Source organism: Polypterus senegalus, chromosome 8 (genome assembly GCF_016835505.1).
Source record: "Polypterus senegalus isolate Bchr_013 chromosome 8, ASM1683550v1, whole genome shotgun sequence".
Classification (NCBI taxonomy): Eukaryota; Metazoa; Chordata; class Cladistia; order Polypteriformes; family Polypteridae; genus Polypterus; species Polypterus senegalus.
The window spans coordinates 98,924,281-98,945,320 of record NC_053161.1 but is presented as its reverse complement, the minus strand read 5'-3'; the positions used below and the strand labels follow the sequence as shown (position 1 = coordinate 98,945,320).

Here is a 21,040-nt window from a genome sequence, read left to right as displayed (position 1 = left end):
TATAAAGATACAGCAAAGGATTGAAGAGTATCCAGTTTTGCAACCTATGGGTTAAGCCTGTATTGTTTGCAAATGTTCTCATGGCCTTGTCAGACAGTGATCTCCAACAGAGACTGGAAAAATTCACAACTAAGTGTGATGTGTTTGGAATGAGAATCAGCACCTCCAAATCTGCAGTCATCATCCTATCCTGAGAAAAAAAGTGGTGTATTCTATTTGAGTGAGGAATGAGCAGCGGCTCCAAGTGGAGGAGTTCAAGTACCTTGCAGTCTTTTTCACAAGTAAGCGGTGAAGTGATTGTGAAGTTGTCAATGAATCAGTGCGTGATAGTAAAGATAGAGCTAAGCCCTTGGAAAAAGTTTTTGATTTAGGAGCCTGTGTACCTCTCCATCCTCAACTATTCTCATGAACTCTGTGTATGACCAATAGAATAGTACTGTGAGTACAAGCAGCTGAAATGAGGTTCCACTACAGAGTTGCTGGCATTAACATCCTTCAGAGGGTGAGGAGCTCAAAATTACAGGAGGATATTGTAATAAAACTGTGGATTCTCCAGATTGAAAGGAGCCAGTTGTGATTTAGACATGATGTTAGAGTACCACTGGGCAATTTCCTTAGGAAGGGTAAAAGGCACAGCTCTCAGAATAAAGACCAAGTCCTATACCCAGGGCACATTAGAGGTATTATATTTCTTGAGTCATCCAAGAACATCTGAACATTCACTTGGAGAGCCTGGAGAAATCTGTTGTGGATTGGGTCTTCTTATTAGCCTATATCAGCATGTTGTGAAAAGGAAAAGCTGAACAAAAATATTCATATAAAAAAGTATGGAAAGAAAAGCTCCATGGAACACTTGTCCAAATTGTAAACTTTATGCCCTGTTTTGACAAGATGCCATTTCAAAGCTAACTCAAAGTCTAGTTTCAAGACCCTGTCTTAGTACCAAGTCTACATTCAGCCTGTGGTATGAAATGCTTGTCCCCCGGCCACATTACCTAAAAGTGCTATCAAGTGCTTCTCTGTATCATAGAGCTTTTGTCTGAATGCAAATATAGAATTAACCAGAAATATTCTTGAAAAGTTAATAGCCAGCAATTCAAAGTAAACCATCTTAAAAGTCAATACTATGATGTCCACAACATTTCCATTTGCATCATGATTTTTCTTTGTCAGGGATGTGGTCATATTTTGTTTCTAACATTTGTTACTGTTGTTATATGCTATTTTATATTACTAATTGTTGACTTTTTTGTGTAAATTTGTTAATATTATCATGTGTATTTTTTTCATGGATGCCACCATTTTGCTTCTTTGGACACAATATACTGCTATACAGGAGATATGTGCATGTTATAGATGATGCACTTAACAACATCCAGACTTTAAGAAAATATCCTTAGTAAGGCTTTGTAAGAAAGTAAAAAAAAAATAGTGCTGATTCTGTCTTTAATATAGTTTGGCTTTTCACCTTCAAGTTTAGCATATTACTTTTACAATGGTAAATGGTAATTTGTATTAAATTTAGCGTGCCAACCTTTGCTAATGAATTTAACTATTCTCCTACTAACTATTCTCCTACGAACACACATACACAGGTCCAGTTTCAAATAAAACGGGTTTTATTACATAAATACCCTGTATAACAATTAAACAGTGTTTCTTCTACAATTCCCAGCATTCCCTGGTGGTGTCCAAATGGGTATCGATATCCAGGGCTGCTGCCATCTAGCATCCTGGGGGAATAAACAGCCCCTAGAGACAGTCCTTCCCAGTCATTCTCTTGTATCCCAGCCGGGAAAGGTATTGTGAATATATCTGGTTGGGACGTCTGTCCATCCACTTGGGGCTTCCCTTCCAGGCAAGGAACCTTCCTCTTTCTGAACCAGGGTATCCGTCCATCTACCTGGAGCCCCCCATCCAGGCAAGGAACCTTCCACTCTCCAGGTTGGGATGCCCGTTCAACCCATATGGCTTATAACTGAAAATGTCCATCAATGGAAAAGTGGCAAAAACACATAGTGATGAATTACTTATTTTACAGAAAAAGTTTCACATTTTTAATAAATAGACAGGGAAGACTTATTACGATACTTTAAAGCAGAAAACATAAACAATTTAAACTAAAATGAGCCATATGTATATACAATATGTTGACCTTAGGCTTAAATCTTCTACAAGTTTTGATAATGTAATATCTCATTGAGTTGGAAAAGGAAAATCGATGGCACAAAAACTGGCTATTGTGCAGCAGAGATGTTCTGTATTTCCTGAGGGATTGCTAAGAGTGTTACCTCCTCCTCCTCCTCCCACAGCTGTGAAATGTACTTAGGACTGGGAATTACAAGTAGTGGGCTCTACTGCTCCAGGTAAATAGCAGACTAATGATCAAACTGCAAAACAGTGACTGATCTTACTGCATGGCTGCACATGTTGCTGGTGATATGTGCATGAAAATGCATAATGATTGAAAATGCTGAAAAGTCTGTAGTGTACATTATTATCCCTCTATGTTAGTGACAGGTCCTACAGATTCAACTGTGTCAAAACTAATTTGCTTCCTTTGTAAATGAAAAAAATATCGGTCATATAAAGAAAAAGAAAATGCATGCATGGTGTCGGGTATACTGTTAAGGGGTTTTTATTCATACCTGCAAATTTGCTGTAATTCAAGACCTGCCTGTAGTTTTCAGCATGGTGACAACAAATAACACAAACTGATAAAGGTATTGTCACAGGCTTTAGAAGTGTTCTAAACAAACAGCAACAACAACATTTATTTATAAAGCACTATGACAGATAGGGGGCGCTATCGCTCCCTTGAACCCCTGTCCACGACTCCAGACACCTGGTAAAAGTCAAATAATTGGCTTTATTAATTTGCCACAGTGCACAAAGCACCCTCTCCTCCACTATACTCATACAAATCAATACTCAATCACAAATAAACAATTCTCCAACTTCCGGGTGTGTTGCCACCCTTCCACCCAGCTCAGCTCCCCGTCTGGGAGCTCTCATAATCCTTTTATATTCCCTGACCTGGAAGTGTTCCCAATCCCCAGTCCATGTGATCTTGTATCACTTCCGGGTCAGGTAAAAAGTCCTTTTCTTCACCCCGGAAGTGCGTCAGAGGAAAGGTTATAGGGCACAAAGGACTCCTTGGTCCTCCCTGCAGCTCCCTCTTGTGGCCCCTGTGGTATCCAGCAGGGCTGAGGATAAAAACTACATAGTCCATGAGTCCCTGCTGGTCTTTGGGGCACCTGCATACTGCAGTGAGGGCTCCATCTGGCGGCCTGGGGGTAATGGCCGGGAGGACAAGCCGGCCAAAGATCACAGCACATTTTCATGCAAGTGGTATAGCTCAAAGTTCTTTACAAGATGAAGAATGAATGTTTATAAAAAATAAAAATATCATTAGGCAATACTGAATAACAAAGAATAAAGTAAGCTCTAATGACTGGGAAGACAGAAAAAACAGGGGTAAAAAGAGGTCTGGAGAAAAAAAATATCTGCAGGGGCTCCAAGGCCACAAGACCACCCAGCCCCCACTGGGCATTCTACCCAACATAAATGATCTAAATCAGTCCTCATGGTTTTCTGGCTCCACATGAAAGAATTAGATGATGATGGTCATGTGGACATCTGGAGTACTGCCTTCTAGCCATCAATGTAGAGACTGCATGGTACCTTGATCAGGTGATGATGGCGCAGATCGTTACCACAGTAAAACTGGAAAAAGAATAGCAGGCAATGTGAAGTCTTGCATAAGGCTAAAATACATTACCAGTGAAATTAGAAATAAATGCAGTGGAAAGATCTTCAGAGGCAATTTCCAATGGTCAGTAAAGTCTTAATGAACTGGAAATGTATGTAAACGTGTGGAAGTCATACAGATTTTGCACAATGCGGAGATATCTAAAATATAAGATACTCATAAACTGCTAAGTGTGATAACACAGATTGAACAGCACAGATTGGCAGATAAATCCAGAAGGACATAGATTGCAGGAAATAAACTATCTTTGGTTAATCTTTAGATTTGGCTGCTTAAAACCTGGGATCAAACTCTTAAACATGACACCTACGTGTGAAATCAGAAAATTGGCCATCTGTTTCAAAACTGGTTCTAAGGAATACAGATTACTCCTTCAGATTTGAATATAAATGAATTTAATGACAAATTTGGAATAAGCTTTTGCAAGAGTCTGCTGAAATGAATGCCATTTTATTTACAATAAATTGTTTTCAATGGAAATTGTAAATGCAACATTTAGTTAGTATGACTTTAAAGAAACGGAACCCTTTTGTTTTCGCCTGATAATTTTTAGAATTGCTTTTTTTATGCAAATATTGCACATCTCAAAGCTTCTAAAGATTTTACAACAAAATTGACTCAGATCATGGTGGAGTCTCTGACTCCTGGCTGATTTGTACTTTAGTTTTCAGGTTTGTTGTGGTAAGCGTGCTACAAGATGACATACCTAACAAATAAGACAGATAATAAACATGTCAGCTCATCCACTTCAATGCTAGTTTGGAGATAAGCTCAATGAAAAGCACAAACACATAATAACAACTATGCATCCAATATAGACTTACTAGATAAATGACTAATTGCCTTGCATGCATGGGGATGTTTCCCCACTTAATGGTTTTTGGTGCAATGCCCATCTTAAACAGACATATTTCTCTTGCCTTAATGTTCAAATGTTGAAATTGCTGAAGTGAAATTATTAATGAAGTGAAGTGTATCTATGTAAGTTCATGTTAGAATCACAGGTTAAACCCAAAGGCTTGTGAATTCTGAAAGGTGTTGTCAATTGTCAGAATGGAAGATCCATTGCAGTAAGACAATATACAAATGAACAAACCATCAGTCGACAATAACAATTACCTGTCCTTGTATGCATGCTTTGGTATCACGAGTAGGTTTTGCTGGTTTTCCTTCTTTGTTCAAAAAAGACTATGCTAGTAATATCCTCATGGTATAATGACCTACTAGAAGTGTCCGTTTACATTGGCAGAGGGGATCAGCCTCATACAGTGCATTTCTGGGACTGCAGGTAGGAAGAACCTGTAGAATACAGAATTAATAAAAATAAATCATTAGCTTTCATTTAGTGGTCACTCATTACATGCAGTCAGTACTGGGAACAAAAACATTCACCAATCTAGTCGTTTTTTGTGCTGTATTGAATTTCAGCAATATGATTACTCCCATACCAATTTGAATTCTATCACCTGTTATAAAAGTTGGATTAATTTTTTACTTGCAACAGTGAACTGTTGACCAATAGAAATACACTTTTTGTTCACATAATATTCCGCAAATTTAAATAAGACAAAATAATATAACATGTTGTGACCACCATGAGGAGCCAGAAAGCCCCAAATCTAAGTCACAATATAATACCACATGTTATATGAATGAAATAAAATTTTAAACAAGTACCTTTAAAGATACTTGATACCCCGGGAGGGGCTCAGAGTAGAGCCATTGTTCCTCCGCATCGAGAGGTCAGATGAGGTGGCTCGGGCATCTGATCAGGATGCCTCCTGGACGCCTCCCTGGTGAGGTGTTCCGGGCACGTCCAACTGGGAGAAAGCCCCGGGGAAGACCCAGGACACGCTGGAGGGACTATGTCTCCCAGCTGTCCTGAGAACGCCTTGGGATTCTCCCGGAAGAGCTGGAAGAAGTGGCCAGGGAGAGGGAAGTCTGGGCCTCTCTGCTTAAGCTGCTACCCCCCGTGACCCAACCCTGCATAAGCGGAAGAGGATGGATGGATGGATGGACGGACCTTTAAAGATAATCCTTTCTCCAGTAATAAGCCACAATATACAGAAATTCAACAATACTAATACTTCTTCCTCCTCTCTTCCTCTGCTGAGTGTTGCTCGTGGCCTCCCGACTCTGATTCAAGTGAGGCAGCAGACTCCTTTTATGTTGGATCCAGGAATGCTTCAGGTGTTTCACCATGTCATTCAGGAAGCTCTTACGGGCCATATAAAAAGTAGGGAAGTCCTTGCCCTGATAGCGCTCTATAATGGTAGCCAAGGACCCCAACAGGGCTGCACTTCCAGATTCCAAGTCCCAAGCATTCCTGCAGGTGTCCTGACTGGGCTCCCATACAAGACCTACTGCCACCTAACATATGGGGAATAGAACAGCTCCCAATTCACAGCTTCTGCTGGTCTATCTATTATTTTATACCAGCCGCAAATCCATCTGCCATTCCTCTTTGTCTTTCGGGTAATAAACTATAATCCTCCCTGGCTGAGATGCCCTTTCTTATCCTACAATGTACAAACATTAAAAAGTTATTGAAAAGGCAGATAATTCGAGTTATGTGAAAATGTTTGTCTATCCAAAAGCGGGCAGACAGAAAACATTGTAAAAATGTAAACAACACTGAATTAAAATGAAGATTCTCTTTTTTCCAGTTTTTCAGGAGCAACATATAATAATATTCAGTATACGATTACACTCATAATGACTATGAAGAATATTGTGGCTAAAGAACTGGTACTCATATTTAGAAGAAATGTCCATGAATGAAATAATCTCAGTAGTCCAGATTTTTCTTTTTCAATTTAATGAAATTCCAAGCACTGAATATAAAGACTATTGAGGGTGGGCATCCACCAGTTAAATTTAAGACACTGCTGCTGTAGCTAAAGTCTTGATTTATGTCACTGAATGAAATGAAATCTTAATAGCTAATGTACTTGCTAGTGACCATTTCTCTGCTTATGCATGGTGCCAGCCCAAATGAAATTGCCTCAGACTTTTCATCAGACCTTTTGGAAACACATTATGAAGAGAGTGCTGTATAGTTTCACCCTTCAATGATGCTCTGAAATTTTCCAACTTCTCTTTATTTTTTTTGAATGCTTGGTGCATATAATATACCCATTTTATTTTAAATGTGAGAATATCCATCCATCCATTATCCAACCCACTATATCCTAACTACAGGGTCACAAGGGTCCGCTGGAGCCAATTCCAGCCAACACAGGGCACAAGGCAGGAAACAAACCCCGGGCAGGGCGCCCACACACACCCCTGAACACTAGGGACTATTTAGGATCGCCAATGCACCTAACCTGCAGGTCTTTGGACTGTGGGAGGAAACCGGGGCACCTGGAGGAAACCCATGCAGACACGGGGAGGACATGCAAACTCCAGGAAGTGAACCCAGGTCTCCTTACTACGAGACAGCAGCGCTACCCACTGCACCACCGTGCTGCCCAAATGTGAGAATATGGTCAACCTCACTGTTGATACTGGTGTTGGAATTTTTCCTGTAATGCAGATAACTTTATTTTCAGAAAAACTTTAAAAAACTCATTTGACTTGGTATAAACAATATATGCAGCAGAAATCAGATATTTTAGATTTTTCCTCACTATATTAACCTACTGGACTTTATGTTGCAAGGTGCTAAACTTCGATGTGTTTAGGGTGAAGAAATGAAAGATAAAGTGGCACTAAGAAAAGATAAGATTTATTAACTTTTGAGTTTGTGAATGCATAAAATAAATGAGGGTAAAATATTGGAGTAGAACCATGGTGTAATCAGAATATAAATTTAATATGTTACTGTGCTCTGTGCAAATATTTTAAATCTGCTTTTCTTTTCTTCTCACATGTACAGCTAACACAAAGCCAGATTTAGTACAGGGGCCCAGCATTTATAATTACTAAGCAAGCATCTTAACACAAGACAATTTGAGGAAACTGCAAATTGGGCAATGTGCACTATTTCTGTGTGTTAGACTCAGCATGATATTGGATCTTCTTTTCCTTGTTTAGAATGGCATGATTTACTTAAGTGGTGGCCTGCACATGGAGAAAGAGTTTAAAGCCTTGGAACATTGCCTGGCACACCTTTGAAGCCGACGGACGAATGGGAGATAACATCATCTGATTCTGAAAATCCTTCCAGCGCAGCAATGAAGATGGCAGACTGTATACATCGAGCTCCCACTTCAGTAATAGTCTTGCCATTGGCTTCCTCATCTGTTATGCCGTGTAAATTGTTACTAAAGGAAACTAAGTTATTCCTCCTATGTGATTTCTTACCGCCGTATCACAAAGGGAGGGGTATCGCCTTATAATATCTATAGTTCCTGGTTATGTAACATGCCACAATAAAAAACAAACTTATTCCAACCAGGGAGCTATCCCCCCCTGCTGGATAGACATGGAAAAGTGAATTGCATTGAATATTCACAGGTCCATAAGTCCTAACCCAGTTACTCTTAGTGTACAGGTTCCTGTGGGTCCACGTAATGCATAGATGGAAAGACAGATATACATCACAAATTTATCTTCTGTTATGTTCTTTACTTGTGTAACTTTTAGTTCACATTTTTATCCAAATTGACCTTCAAATTACAAATATTGTTTAGGGCAGGCATGTTAAACTCACTACCATTGGTGGGCCGCTTTGACTGCCATATGTGCGTCAGTGGGTCGCACTGTAACAAATACTGTTATACTATTATACAAAGTTACTGTAGCTTTCTTTCCAATACTGAAAACTTTAAAAAATGTAACACTTAAAGTTTAAAGAAAAGCAATTTATTTCCATACAATCTCCATGCAACAGCGTACAATTAGAGTCTTAGCCTCTTAGCTAAGTCCTTATATTATTATATTACTAGCAAAATACCCACGCTTCGCAGCGGTGAAGTACTGCATTAAAATTTTTATTAAGAAGAAAATTAAACCTTTTTAAATTGAGGGAAAATATGGCAATAATTATTTGTTAAAGATCTCTTTGTATACCATGTTGTCAGTTCGGCCCTCCGGTTGTAACATGACCAAGCTGTGCGCTGAGCTTACTCTTGAGTATGCAACTTACCGTTGGCCATGTGAACAGCTGTCTCAAATCTCACAGCTTGGATTGCTGCTGTCATAATCGGTTTGAGTTTCATGGTTTGTTTCAATTATGACAGTATTTGCAGTATTTGTTGTATTGAAGTGACATTCGGCATCTTTCAAGCGTTGTAAGCACACAACCGGTTTCATCGATAAAATCACATCCAGCTTTTGAGAGTTTAAACATTCATAAACATCAAAGTGTCCACTACTGAAATCGTCACCTGTGACTCTAAGATGTTTAAGAGGGATTGGCGGTTGTCGAAAGGTAAACCGAAACCGAAAAATTCTGCGGCAGCCATCAACTCACATGCAGAACCATAGGTGAAGGGCTTAAGCATTTCACTCTTATAGTGCTCCTGTGTAGTATAATTATCTCCTGTACCGTCATCAGTCCACACCTTGAACCTGTCCCAGTCATTCAATACATATTGTAAGACACAATGTTCCTCCGGATATCAAGAGTGAGCCTGATATGGCCGTGCAATATGTAACAAAGAGAATGGAAAAGGTAGGTGCCATCTCCGGGCATGGAAACCACTCGGTAAGTGACAGTTCTTTGATCAATGGTGATCACCTCGATAGACATGTTAATGGGGGTACGGTTGGAATGATAAAGGAAATGGCTACCTGAATAATGTAAAGTAAGTCTAAAATACCCACACAATAACTATAATCGTAATAAATGAACAATAAAACAGCGGAGAAGCCATGGATTAAATAAAAAGGCTGTAGTTATCATCAGGGAGACGTAAATCCCATGGCGAAGCAAGTAAGGGAATGTAGAGACTGGAGCGACAGACGGCCTTATATGGGCAGGCAGCCAACAACGTGGGAGGCGTTGGGATGGGGGACCCAACGCCGCCTGACACGGTGACCGAGCTGCAGGCTATGGACGTATATATGTACGTAAGTAGGATTCAGTTAGCGTTGGGAACCCGTGTACCAAATTTCTTAAAGATGGGCCCATAAGTAACAAAGACTGTTGAAAAGTTCAATATGGCGGCCAACAGTGGCATCATACCACCGAAATAAGTACATACATTGGTTTCGGTTAGTGCAGGGAAGCCGCCTACCAAATTTCGAGAAGATGGGGCCATAAATAAGAAAGTTCAACATGGCGGACGTTGTTGACTGTTATGACCGTTACGCGTAGAATTTCGAAATGAAACCTGCTTAACTTTTGTAAATAAGCTGTAAGGAATGGGCCTGCCAAATTTTAGCCTTCTACCTACACGGGACGTTGGAGAATTAGTGACGTTGGAAGTTCAATATGGCGGCCGATAGTGGTGTCATACCAACGAAATAAGTACGGACATTGGTTTCCGTTAAAAGTTCAATATGGCGGCCGACAGTGGCATCATACCACCGAAATAAGTACCAAATTTCAGCCTTCTACCTACACGGGAAGTTGGAGAATTAGTGACATTTGGAAAATTCAATATGGTGGCCAACAGTGGCATCATACCACCGAAATAAGTATGTACATCGGTTTTGGTTAGCGCAGGGAAGCCACCTACCAAATTTCGTGAAGATGGGGTCAGCCTTCTACCTACACAGGAAGTTTGAAAATTGGTGACATTGGAAAGTTCAATATGGCAGCCGACAGTGGCGTCATACCATCGAAATAAGTAAGTACATCGGTTTTGGTTAGCACAGGGAAACCGCCTACCAACTTTCGTGAAGATGGGGCCATAAATAAGAAAGTTCAACATGGCGGACATTGTCGACCGTTATGACCGTTACGTGTAGAATTTCGAAATGAAACCTGCTTATCTTTTGTAAGTAAGCTGTAAGGAATAAGCCTACCAATTTTCAGCTTTCTACCTACATGGGAAGTTGGAGAATTAGTGATGAGTCAGTCAGTCAGTGAGGGCTTTGCCTTTTATTATTATAGATGAATATAACGTCCGCCATGTTGAACTTTCTTATTTATGGCCCCATCTTCACGAAATTTGGTAGGCAGCTTCCCTGAGCTAACCGAAACCAATGTATGTACTTATTTCGGTGGTATGACGCCACTGTCAGCCGCCATATTGAATTTTCCAACATCACTAATTCTCCAACTTCCCGTATAGGTAGAAGGCTGAAATTTGGCAGGCTCATTCCTTACAGCTTACTTACAAAAGTTAAGCAAGTTTCATTTCGAAATTCTACGCGTAATGGTCATAACGGTCGACAACGTCCGCCATGTTGAACTTTCTTATTTATGGCCCCATCTTCTCGAAATTTGGTAGGCGGCTTCCCTGCACTAACCGAAACCAATGTACGTACTTATTTCGGTTGTATGATGCCACTGTCGGCCACCATACTGAACTTTTCAACAGTCTTTGTTACTTATGGGCTCATCTTCAAGAAATTAGGTACACGGGTTCCTAACGCTAACTGAATCCTACTTACGTACATATATACGTCCATAGCCTGCAGCTCGGTCACCGTGTGAGGCGGCGTTGGGTCCCCCATCCCAACGCCTCCCACGTTGTTGGCTGCCTGCCTATATAAGGCCATCCGTCGCTCCAGTCTCTACATTCCCTTACTTGCTTCGCCATGGGATTCACGTCTCTCTGATGATAACTACAGCCTTTTTGTTTAATCCATGGCTTCTCCGCTGTTTTATTGTTTGTTTATTACAATTATAGTTATTGTATAGGTATTTTATACTTACTTTACATTGCTCAGGTACCCATTTCCTTTATCATTCCAACCTCCATTACCATGTCTATCGAGATGATCACTATCGATCAAAGAACTATCACTTACCGAGTGGTTTCCATGCCCGGAGATACCACCTACCTTTTCCATTCTCTTTGTTACATATTGCACGGCCATATCAGGCTCACTCTTGATATCCGGAGGAATATGTATTGAATGACTGGGACAGGTTCAAGGTGTGGACTGATGACGGTACAGGAGATAATTATACTACACAGGAGCACTATAAGAGTGAAATGCTTAAGCCCTTCACCTATGGTTCTGCATGTGAGTTGATGGCTGCCGCTGAATTGTTCGGTTGTCGCTTTCAAGTGTACCGAAATGGCCAAATATTTTACACCTTTCGACAACCGCCAATGCCTCTTAAACATCTTAGATTCACAGGTGACGATTTCAGTAGTGGACACTTTGATGTTTATGAATGTTTAAACTCTCAAAAGATGGATGTGATTTTATCGCTGAAACTGGTTGTGTGCTTACAACGCTTGAAAGATGCCGAATGTCACTTCAATACAACAAATTCTGCAAATACTGTCATAATTGAAACAAACCATAAAAATTAAACCGATTATGACAGCAGCAATCCAAGCTGTGAGATTTGAAACAAGATTACTGTTCACATGGTCAACTGTATGTTGCATGCTCAAGAGTAAGCTCAGCGCACAGCTTGGTCATGTTACAACCGGAGGGCCGAACTGACAACATGGTATACAAAGAGATCCTTAACAAATAATTATTGGCATATTTTCCCTCAGTTTAAAAAGGTAAAATTTTCTTCCAAATAAAAATTTTAATGCAGTACTTCGCCGCTGCGAAGTACGGGTATTTTGCTAGTTGCTTATATAGGAGTCTTACTCTGTGAGATTTATTTCTTTTGTCCCAACACTTGGCATCTCTTGTTAGTAACCAGTTCGTCAATATCAGGCTTGAAATCTTGTGCAGCTACAACTTTTATGAGGGATGAAAGGTGCTTGGCAGTAAGTCTTGAGCGATGTGGGGTTTTGGTAGCTTTCATTAATGAAAACAATTGCTCACAAAGGTATGTGCTTCTAAACATTGACAGTACTCTCGATGCCAACTTATGGATCTGCACATATGAGGGTGGCAGGTAAGCATACAAGCCTGGCACACCAACTTCGTTGTATTTTGCCATCAGAATAGAATCTGACGGCAGCTCAATCAATTCCATTTGGATATTCTCAGGCGCATTCTCAACGTTGTAAGAGTATGGTGACGTAAACAGCGCAAAGTCCTGTTCGTGTGAACTGAAATTGCGAAAATGCTCACTGAATTCATTGCTCAGTAATACATGTTGGAAAACAAATCCTCCGAAAATCTAATTTTACTTTACTAAGTTTACTTTAAAGTTAATATTGTAAAATAAGCCGATATGCAAAAAGCCCCCTGACCTACACTAATTAGGCTATACAAACTCAAAATCAGAAAAATCTGTTAATAAACAACTCCCCAACTTCTCACGTCCACTTCAGATCATAAGCTGTAGTCTGCACTAACTGTTCGTTACAATATCCATCCATCCATCCATCCATCATCCATCCTCTTCCGCTTATCTGAGGTCGGGTCGCGGGGGCAGCAGCTTAAGCAGAGAGGCCCAGACTTCCCTCTCCTCGGCCTCTTCTTCCAGCTCTTCTGGGAGAATCCCAAGACATTCCCAGGCCAGCCGGGAGACATAGTCCCTCCAGCGTGTCCTGGGTCTTCCCCGGGGCCTCCTCCCGGTTGGACGTGCCCAGAACACCTCACCAGGGAGGCGTCCAGGAGGCATCCTGATCAGATGCCCGAGCCACCTCATCTGACTCCTCTCGATGTGGAGGAGCAGCGGCTCTACTCTGAGTCCCTCCCGGATGACTGAGCTTCTCACCCTATCTTTAAGGGAAAGCCCAGACACCCTACGGAGGAAACTCATTTCAGCCGCTTTCTTTCGGTCACTACCCATAGCTCATGACCATAGGTGAGGGTAGGAGCGTAGATCGACTGGTAAATTGAGAGCTTTGCCTTACGGCTCAGCTCCTTTTTCACCACGACAGACCGATGCAGAGCCCGCATCACTGCGGATGCCGCACCGATCCGCCTGTCGATCTCATGCTCCATTCTTCCCTCACTCGTGAACAAGACCCCGTGATACTTAAACTCCTCCACTTGGGGCAGGATCTCTCCCCCAACCCTGAGAGGGCACTCCACCCTTTTCCGGCTGAGGACCATGCTCTCAGATTTGGAGGTGCTGATTCTCATCCCAGCCGCTTCGCATTCAGCTGCCTCAACAATAGAGGTACGGAACATGGCCCATTCGGACTCAATGTCCCCCACCTCCCTCGGGACGTGGTTGAAGTTCTGCCGCAGGTGGGAGTTGAAGCTACTTCTGACAGAGGACTCTGCCAGCCGTTCCCAGCAGACCCTCACAACACGTTTGGGCCTACCAGGTCTGACCGGCATCTTCCCCCACTATCGAAGCCAACTCACCACCAGGTGGTGATCAGTTGACAGCTTCGCCCCTCTCTTCACCCGAGTGTCCAAGACATATGGCCGCAAGTCCGACGACACAACCATCGACCTGAGGCCTAGGGTGTCCTGGTGCCAAGTGCACATATGAACACCCTTATGCTTGAACATGGTGTTCGTTATGGACAATCCGTGATGAGCACAGAAGTCCAATAACAAAACACTGCTCGGGTTCAGATCGGGGGGGCCATTCCTCCCAATCACGCCCTTTCAGGTCTCACTGTCATTGCCCACGTCAGCATTGAAGTCTCCCAGCAAAACGAGGGAATCCCCAGAAGGTATGCCCTCTAGCACCCCATCCAGAGACTCCAAAAAGGGTGGATACTCCAAACTGCTGTTCGGTGCATACGCACAAACAACAGTCAGGGCCCTTCCCCACCCGGCGGAGGGAGGCCACCCTCTCGTCCACCGGGGTAAACCCCAATGCACAGGCTCCGAGTCGGGGGGCAATAAGTATGCCCACACCTGCTTGGCGCCTCTCACCGGGGGCAACTCCAGAGTGGTAGAGAGTCCAGCCCCTCTCAAGGAGATTGGTTCCAGAGTCCAAGCTGTGCGTCGAGGTGAGTCCGACTATATCTAGCCGGAACCTCTCGACCTCGCGCACTAGCTCAGGCTCCATCCCCTTCAGAGCGGTGACATTCCACGTCCCAAGAGCCAGTTTCTGTAGCCGAGGATCAGACCGCCAAGGTCCCCGCCTTCGGACACCACCCAACTCACACTGCACCCAACCTCCTTGGCCCCTCCCATAGGTGGTGAGCTCATGGGGAGGAAGACCCACGTTACCTCTTCGGGCTGTGCCCGGCCGAGCCCCATGGGTGCAGGCCCGGCCACCAGGCGCTCGCCATCGAGCCCCACCTCCAGGCCTGGCTCCAGAGGGGGGCCCCGGGTGACCCACGTCCGGGCAAGGGAAGACGTCGTCCAAGGTTTTTATTCTTCATCAGAGGTTTATTGAACCGCTCCCCTCCTTGAACCGTCACCTTATTGTGGTGGAGGGGTTTGCGTGTCCCAATGATCCTAGGAGCTATGTTGTCCGGGGATTTATGCCCCTGGTAGGGCCACCCAAGGCAAACTGGTCCTAGGTGAGGGATGAGACAAAGAGCGGTTCAATAAACCTCTGATGAAGTTCGTTACAATACTAGCACAAAATTACATAAAACTATAGCAAAAAAAAATGTTTTTCCCCAGTTGCCAGTCTCAGCAGCCCAGCCAGTAGTGTAGCCCAGTGGTCCGCAACCTTTTGACACCAAGGACTGCTTTACTGGAAGTAAATTTTTCCAGGGATGGATGGGTTGTTGGAGGTTGGAGTTTGTAGGGTGATTATGGGAGGGTTCGTAGGGCAGTTTTATACACAATTTACATTACATTTCTATTATTATTAAGTTATAATATAGTAATAGAAATTATACAGCTTACCATAATGCAGAATCAGTGAGAGCCCTGAGCTTGTTTTCCTGCAACCAGACGATCTCATCTGGGGAGGATGGAAGACAGTGACACGCGAAGTGTGTTGCTTGTGTTCAGTATACTCCTTAATCTCATTTTGGTTGTTGTCACTGCTGAAAACGTGCATCACAAAGATAGGACGGTGGAAATGGAAGCAGCTTCAATAGCTTCTTTCGCGTTAGTTTAATCTTCTCCTATCTACAAGTTATGCTGACTAGAATTTTTCTCAGCATTTCCTTGCGTTAATACATTTTCAGGGTGTGAATGATGCCCAAATCCAATGGCTGAAGCACTGCCGTGCAATTGGGCAGGAGGAATTCAACGCAAACATTATCTGAATGTGGAAGCATGTTGTAGTCAGCACCGTTATCAGTCAGAAGCCAAATTATCCTTTTCTTCTTCTTCATATTGTGAGGTTTCTGAACTCTTTTGGGATCTGGGGGATCCCCCCCACCCAATGAGAACGACACGCTGAAGTGCGTCCCGAAACACTATTACCACGTGTGAGATTGTTTGTCCGGGTCCAAGAGAATTTAAAAACCTCATATATTCTTGAATGAGTGCCGCATTAATTGGAATGTTTCTTGAACAAGCATCACTGCAACCACATAAAAACGGCTTTTTCGGCGTCTTCAAATGCAGCAGTTCGCATACGTTTGCAACCCGAGATTTTTCTTCTTTTTTGCATATAACAAGTATGCCGTTTCTATAGAAGGGTGATATTGAGTTAAATTCTAAGGGATGTTTTTCAAATGTTGACGAGCAATAAGGAAAATGTATAACTTAAAACCACACAAAACAAAAACAGCAAAAAAACAGTACGAGGAAAGTTTGAAGAAAGAACATTTTTTTACAGTGTTTCTGTTTGGGGATCGTTGTGCAAATGGTCACAACTGAGCTGTGACCGCAGAACTAACTGCTCTGTGGATGATTCAGTCAAGCATTTCACAGTCACTTTGTTGTAATGAAAGTATCTGCTTCTGAATGTACTTCGTAGTAATGAGATTTCTGTGGACTCATGTCATATGGGGAAACTGTCAGAAACATAAAAATACTTTGTTGTAATACTCTCTCACCGCGGTCTCTCTCCTCTTTCTGCACTGCTGCAAAGCCCAGCTTTCTGAAAAGTGTCCTTAGTGATGGGGGCAGCCTTTTTGCTGTAGCCCTTCACTGAGTGAGTCTCTGTTACTGGCAGTTCTCTCGAGGCCTGGTAGTGGGCCGTGGACCGCAGCCTAGCATTTCAGTTGCAACTTCGCGGCTGCAACTATACTAGCAGATGACGTTTCTGGTACCGTAATGCCATGGGAAAACGTGCTTTAATCAGAAGGCAGAAGTAAGAAAAGTCAATAAGTAACGCCGAAGATGCAGAATGATTAAATCACAAATGATAGTAATCATTTTGTACAAGTTTAGTGCTAACTTGGATCTATCATGCGGGCCGCATGCGGCCTGGAGGCCGCGTGTTTGACATGCCTGGTTTAGGGTATGCAGTAAATCAGTGGAGAAGACCAAACTGGAAAACCTGTAGTCAACAGACAGAACCTTAGACACTAGGCACATTGTATACTAGATACTAACAATTTATTATTCTGTGTTTGTTTTTCTTACTGATTCAAAAAATTTCACCATCATATGAAATGCTAAATGAGACTGTTTTTTTACCATGAATGTCTTTGATCTTTTAAATTATGCATGTAGTGTGCATACACATAAACCTTGGAGGCAAGAAAGTTTTCCACCATTTTAAGGTTGGCTTTGAAAATCAAGAATTAGATCTTGGCAGTGTCTGTACATTTCTTTAGTCTGGAGAGAGATGACTGTAGAATATATTCTCCAATACATGGGTTTGAGAAATAAAAAGAAGAATAGTAAAACAACTTGTATCTTTTGTAGGTTATGAGTTAAACCAATGCCATTTTTTAATAGCTGAAAAGAAAAATACATTATTGAAAACAAACTGTCATCAAAATGCACATAATATGAAGCACTACTGTACATTGATCTGATATCAGGTAGGCAATGTTCATTCATATATGTTGTGTTGTTAAACTAATTATGGCACTGATTTTCATTTTGAAACATCACTTAATATTGAAGGTAATATTCAATTTATCCATCTTCATAACTCTCATTTGGACAAACACAGTAATATTTATAGAAAGATTCCTTAAGTGTAGGATTTAAAGACAAGTACATTACATATCTTTAGCATATAAAATAAAAATTGATAACTCGTATGCTACTTTTGTCCCCAATTCTTTATCCCTTTTCTGAAAATAATTGGAAACCTCTTGAGTCATGTATCCACTCCTTGATTTTATTCTCTGGCCAAAAATAGTTCTCAGAATGAAGATATGCATTAGATTACCCATTATAAGAAGTAAGGTCAGTCAGTCATTTCCTAACCTGGTTAGTCCTGATCCAGGGTTATAAGTGGTCTGATGGAGTCTATCCCAGCTAGCACAGGGTACAAGGCAGGAGCAAACCCTGGACAGGGTGCCAGTCCACCGCAGAGGAAGTAAAGGCTTATTTTATTAAAGATAATTTGCTATATTTATATAGAGGTTTTTGAGGGATAAAGACCAATTGCTCTTCTGAACCTCCAAGGGTCCCTTCTTGATGGGCAGGGCTGGTGCTACTGGCTGAAATGCTAAAGGCTGGCATCATCCCTTCAAAAGATCTGTCCTATCTCCATAGCTTTGGTTTGAAGAATTTTTGGACATTTTCCCTGTCTTAATTTGTGCCTTATGTGGTCAACAGTGAGATAACTACATTGAGCACACCAAAAATGACACATTAGCATGGTGTGCACAATAAGGTGTCAAATCATGGAGTCTTAAACATGGTAGGGTGTGGTGCTTGCAAAAAGTCCCACAAAATAGGCCAAAACCTTTAATGACATATCCATATAACGCCTTACGCCTGGAAGCCATCCCCAGCTACTACTTATAGGCCAAGCAAGCCCAGAAATGGAAAGCTGATTTTAGAAGTTCAAAACACTTCAAATTGGTTCAAAATATATGAAATGCTCTTCAAGAGAGAGGATTACTGTTAACCCATGGCTTGAACAGATAAGTGCAAAACAATAATCTTTTTAAATTAAGAGTTTATTATAGTAAAGCAAAAGGAAGCATAAAAAGAGAAAAACAAGTAAAGAAATGAAAAAAGGATTTGGCTAAAAAAGGCAATCCAATGCTAACAAGTCTAATCTGCAATCCACTACTCAGGCTCCAAAAAATAGCACAGAATCAACAAAGCCAGAAATGTCAAATTAAATCAATTCTTACAACAATGAAATCCTACAAATTTCAATGATATCCTGTCTGATCTGCCAGAATGTAAAGGTGGAGGGCGGTCCCTGAGGTGAGATGCCAGGTGGGAGTGGCCTGTTGGAGTTATACTCACAAAACAAAAGAAATATATACAAAATTAAGACCAATGTTACAGAAATTTTGCAAAATTATGAAAACAATGATTCATAAATAATAATAAAAAAAATCCAAAATAACATAACATAATTGAACCGCTATAATTAGAAATAAAAACAGCTGCCTTTAATAGTTTTCTGGAAAACTTTTTCAGTAAGTTCTGTATGTTCCATTATGGGGTAAAGTGCATTTTTGGCAATAACATTTTTGTTTCAAGTTTGTTTATTTAGAAAGTGAATTATGCCAACTAATTTCAAAAGATGTGAATATTCCATATTTCTATGTATTTTATGCTATTTTTGTAATTTTTTTTTTTTTAAAATGTGCCTCCATTTCATGTGCCGCAGAAGGCAAGTCCACTCTGACATCATCACTGTTGAGTCGTCCCTCTGCTTTTACCTGAAGCCCAGAGCAAGAGATTTAGCTAGAGGTTTATTTGTATTTAGGATCTTTTTGGGACTACTTGCTTCATTTTGACAATGTTGGGAAATTTAATATTTTGATATGTTAAGCCAGTTTTCCCCACTTTTGGCTTTGCAAGACCAAGGCCTGTAGGTAGTTTTCTGTGGCAAGCCAATCTGGGGTGAATCTCTTCTGGGCTGGTCAGTTAAGGTCCTGGGGTCTCATGCTTGATCACTTTGATTCCCAAATTTGACCTTTTCCCTGCTCTCTGGCTAAGATTCTCCTGGTCATTTTTCATTTGTGTTTTACTATCCCTTTCAAGATAGAACATGGATGAATGGATGGATAATTTATTCACATAAAATATATTAATAGCAGTCACTATTTAAACATATGATAGCGGAGTAAAAGAGATGGTGTAGCCATGTCCTAAATAATAAGGCAGAGCAACAGTGACAACACTGCATAACCACTGTGTTTCCTTCTCCAGGTAGAATAATTCTCAATGATTCCATTATTACCTTCACTGCTTGATAAACAAGAAAAGCTTCATTTTTGCACAGGCACATCAAGTAAGAAAACAGTTGTACTTTGAAGACTTGAATTGCAAAATGTAACTTTGTTGTAAGATTTATTGTAATGGCTTAGTAGTATTAGTTTTCTGCACTTTAATGTTTTAAGTTACAAATAAATGATAACATTATGAGATGATATATCTAATGACCGCATGATCCATCTGAGTAAATGCTTATAATTCTTTATGCCAGATACTTTTTGAAGGTCTTTTTAAATATTAAATATTTCATTTCAATTGTCTACTTTGTATTACTTGGATTTCAGTTGACAAACAGTAAAAAAATGGACAGTATTTTGGATTACTATGTCTGTGATTTGCAAACCAATTAAACAAGTATTTTTTGTTAGGATTGTGCTAGGAATATGTACAAGTAAACTTACCATGTGTTGTCCATCGACAAAGTATGTATATGTGTTTAAAAATTGAACTGTCATGCATGTTTTCAGTAGTATAACCTCCAAGGGTGTGACATCTGAATCCTTTTGTTCTCAGTACTAGGCCATCAGAGAGAGATTGCATCCCTATTGTGTTAATCCACATAATTATAGGTAGTGTAAACCATTTTGAGTTAATGTAAAAATAAACCATTTCCTGACACACAGCTTCATGTTTGGATATATTTTTGAATATTTGCATGTTCAGGCCTGGCCAGTATTTGGATGGGAGAGCATGTAGGAAAACCTTCTGGAAGGGGTGTTAGTGATGCCAGCAGGGGGCACCTACCATGTGGTCTGAATGTGAATCCTAGTGCCCAGTGCAGTTATGTCCTTGTCGTTTAGATGAGATGTAAAAACCGAGATCCTGGCTCTTTGTGGTCATAAAAGATCCCTGGGCATACTTCATAAAGAGCAACGTGTATTCTGATGTCCAGATTAAATTGCTGTCTATGGGCTAGACATTTTGGCCCCTTAATCATCCCCTGTCTGTAATTGGCTATCACCACTCCACTACATAACAGCTTCTGTGTAGTGAGTATACTGGAACAAAAATAGCTGTCATTGAATCATCCAGGTAGATGCTACACATTGGTGGCAGCTGACGTGGCTTCCCACATACTATGAAAAGTGCTTTGAGTAGTGA

At 41.2% G+C, this 21,040-nt stretch overlaps 1 long non-coding RNA gene across 1 annotated transcript in view; it reads left to right on the top strand.

Moving 5' to 3' along the window:
- LOC120533612 overlaps positions 1-20,150 on the top strand; it is a 104,957-nt gene extending 84,807 nt beyond the window's left edge. Inside the window, exon 3 of the long non-coding RNA XR_005634572.1 lies at positions 19,874-20,150. This is a non-coding gene — a long non-coding RNA (uncharacterized LOC120533612). The remainder of the gene's footprint in view (positions 1-19,873) is intronic.
- The last annotated feature ends 890 nt before the right edge of the window (positions 20,151-21,040 follow it).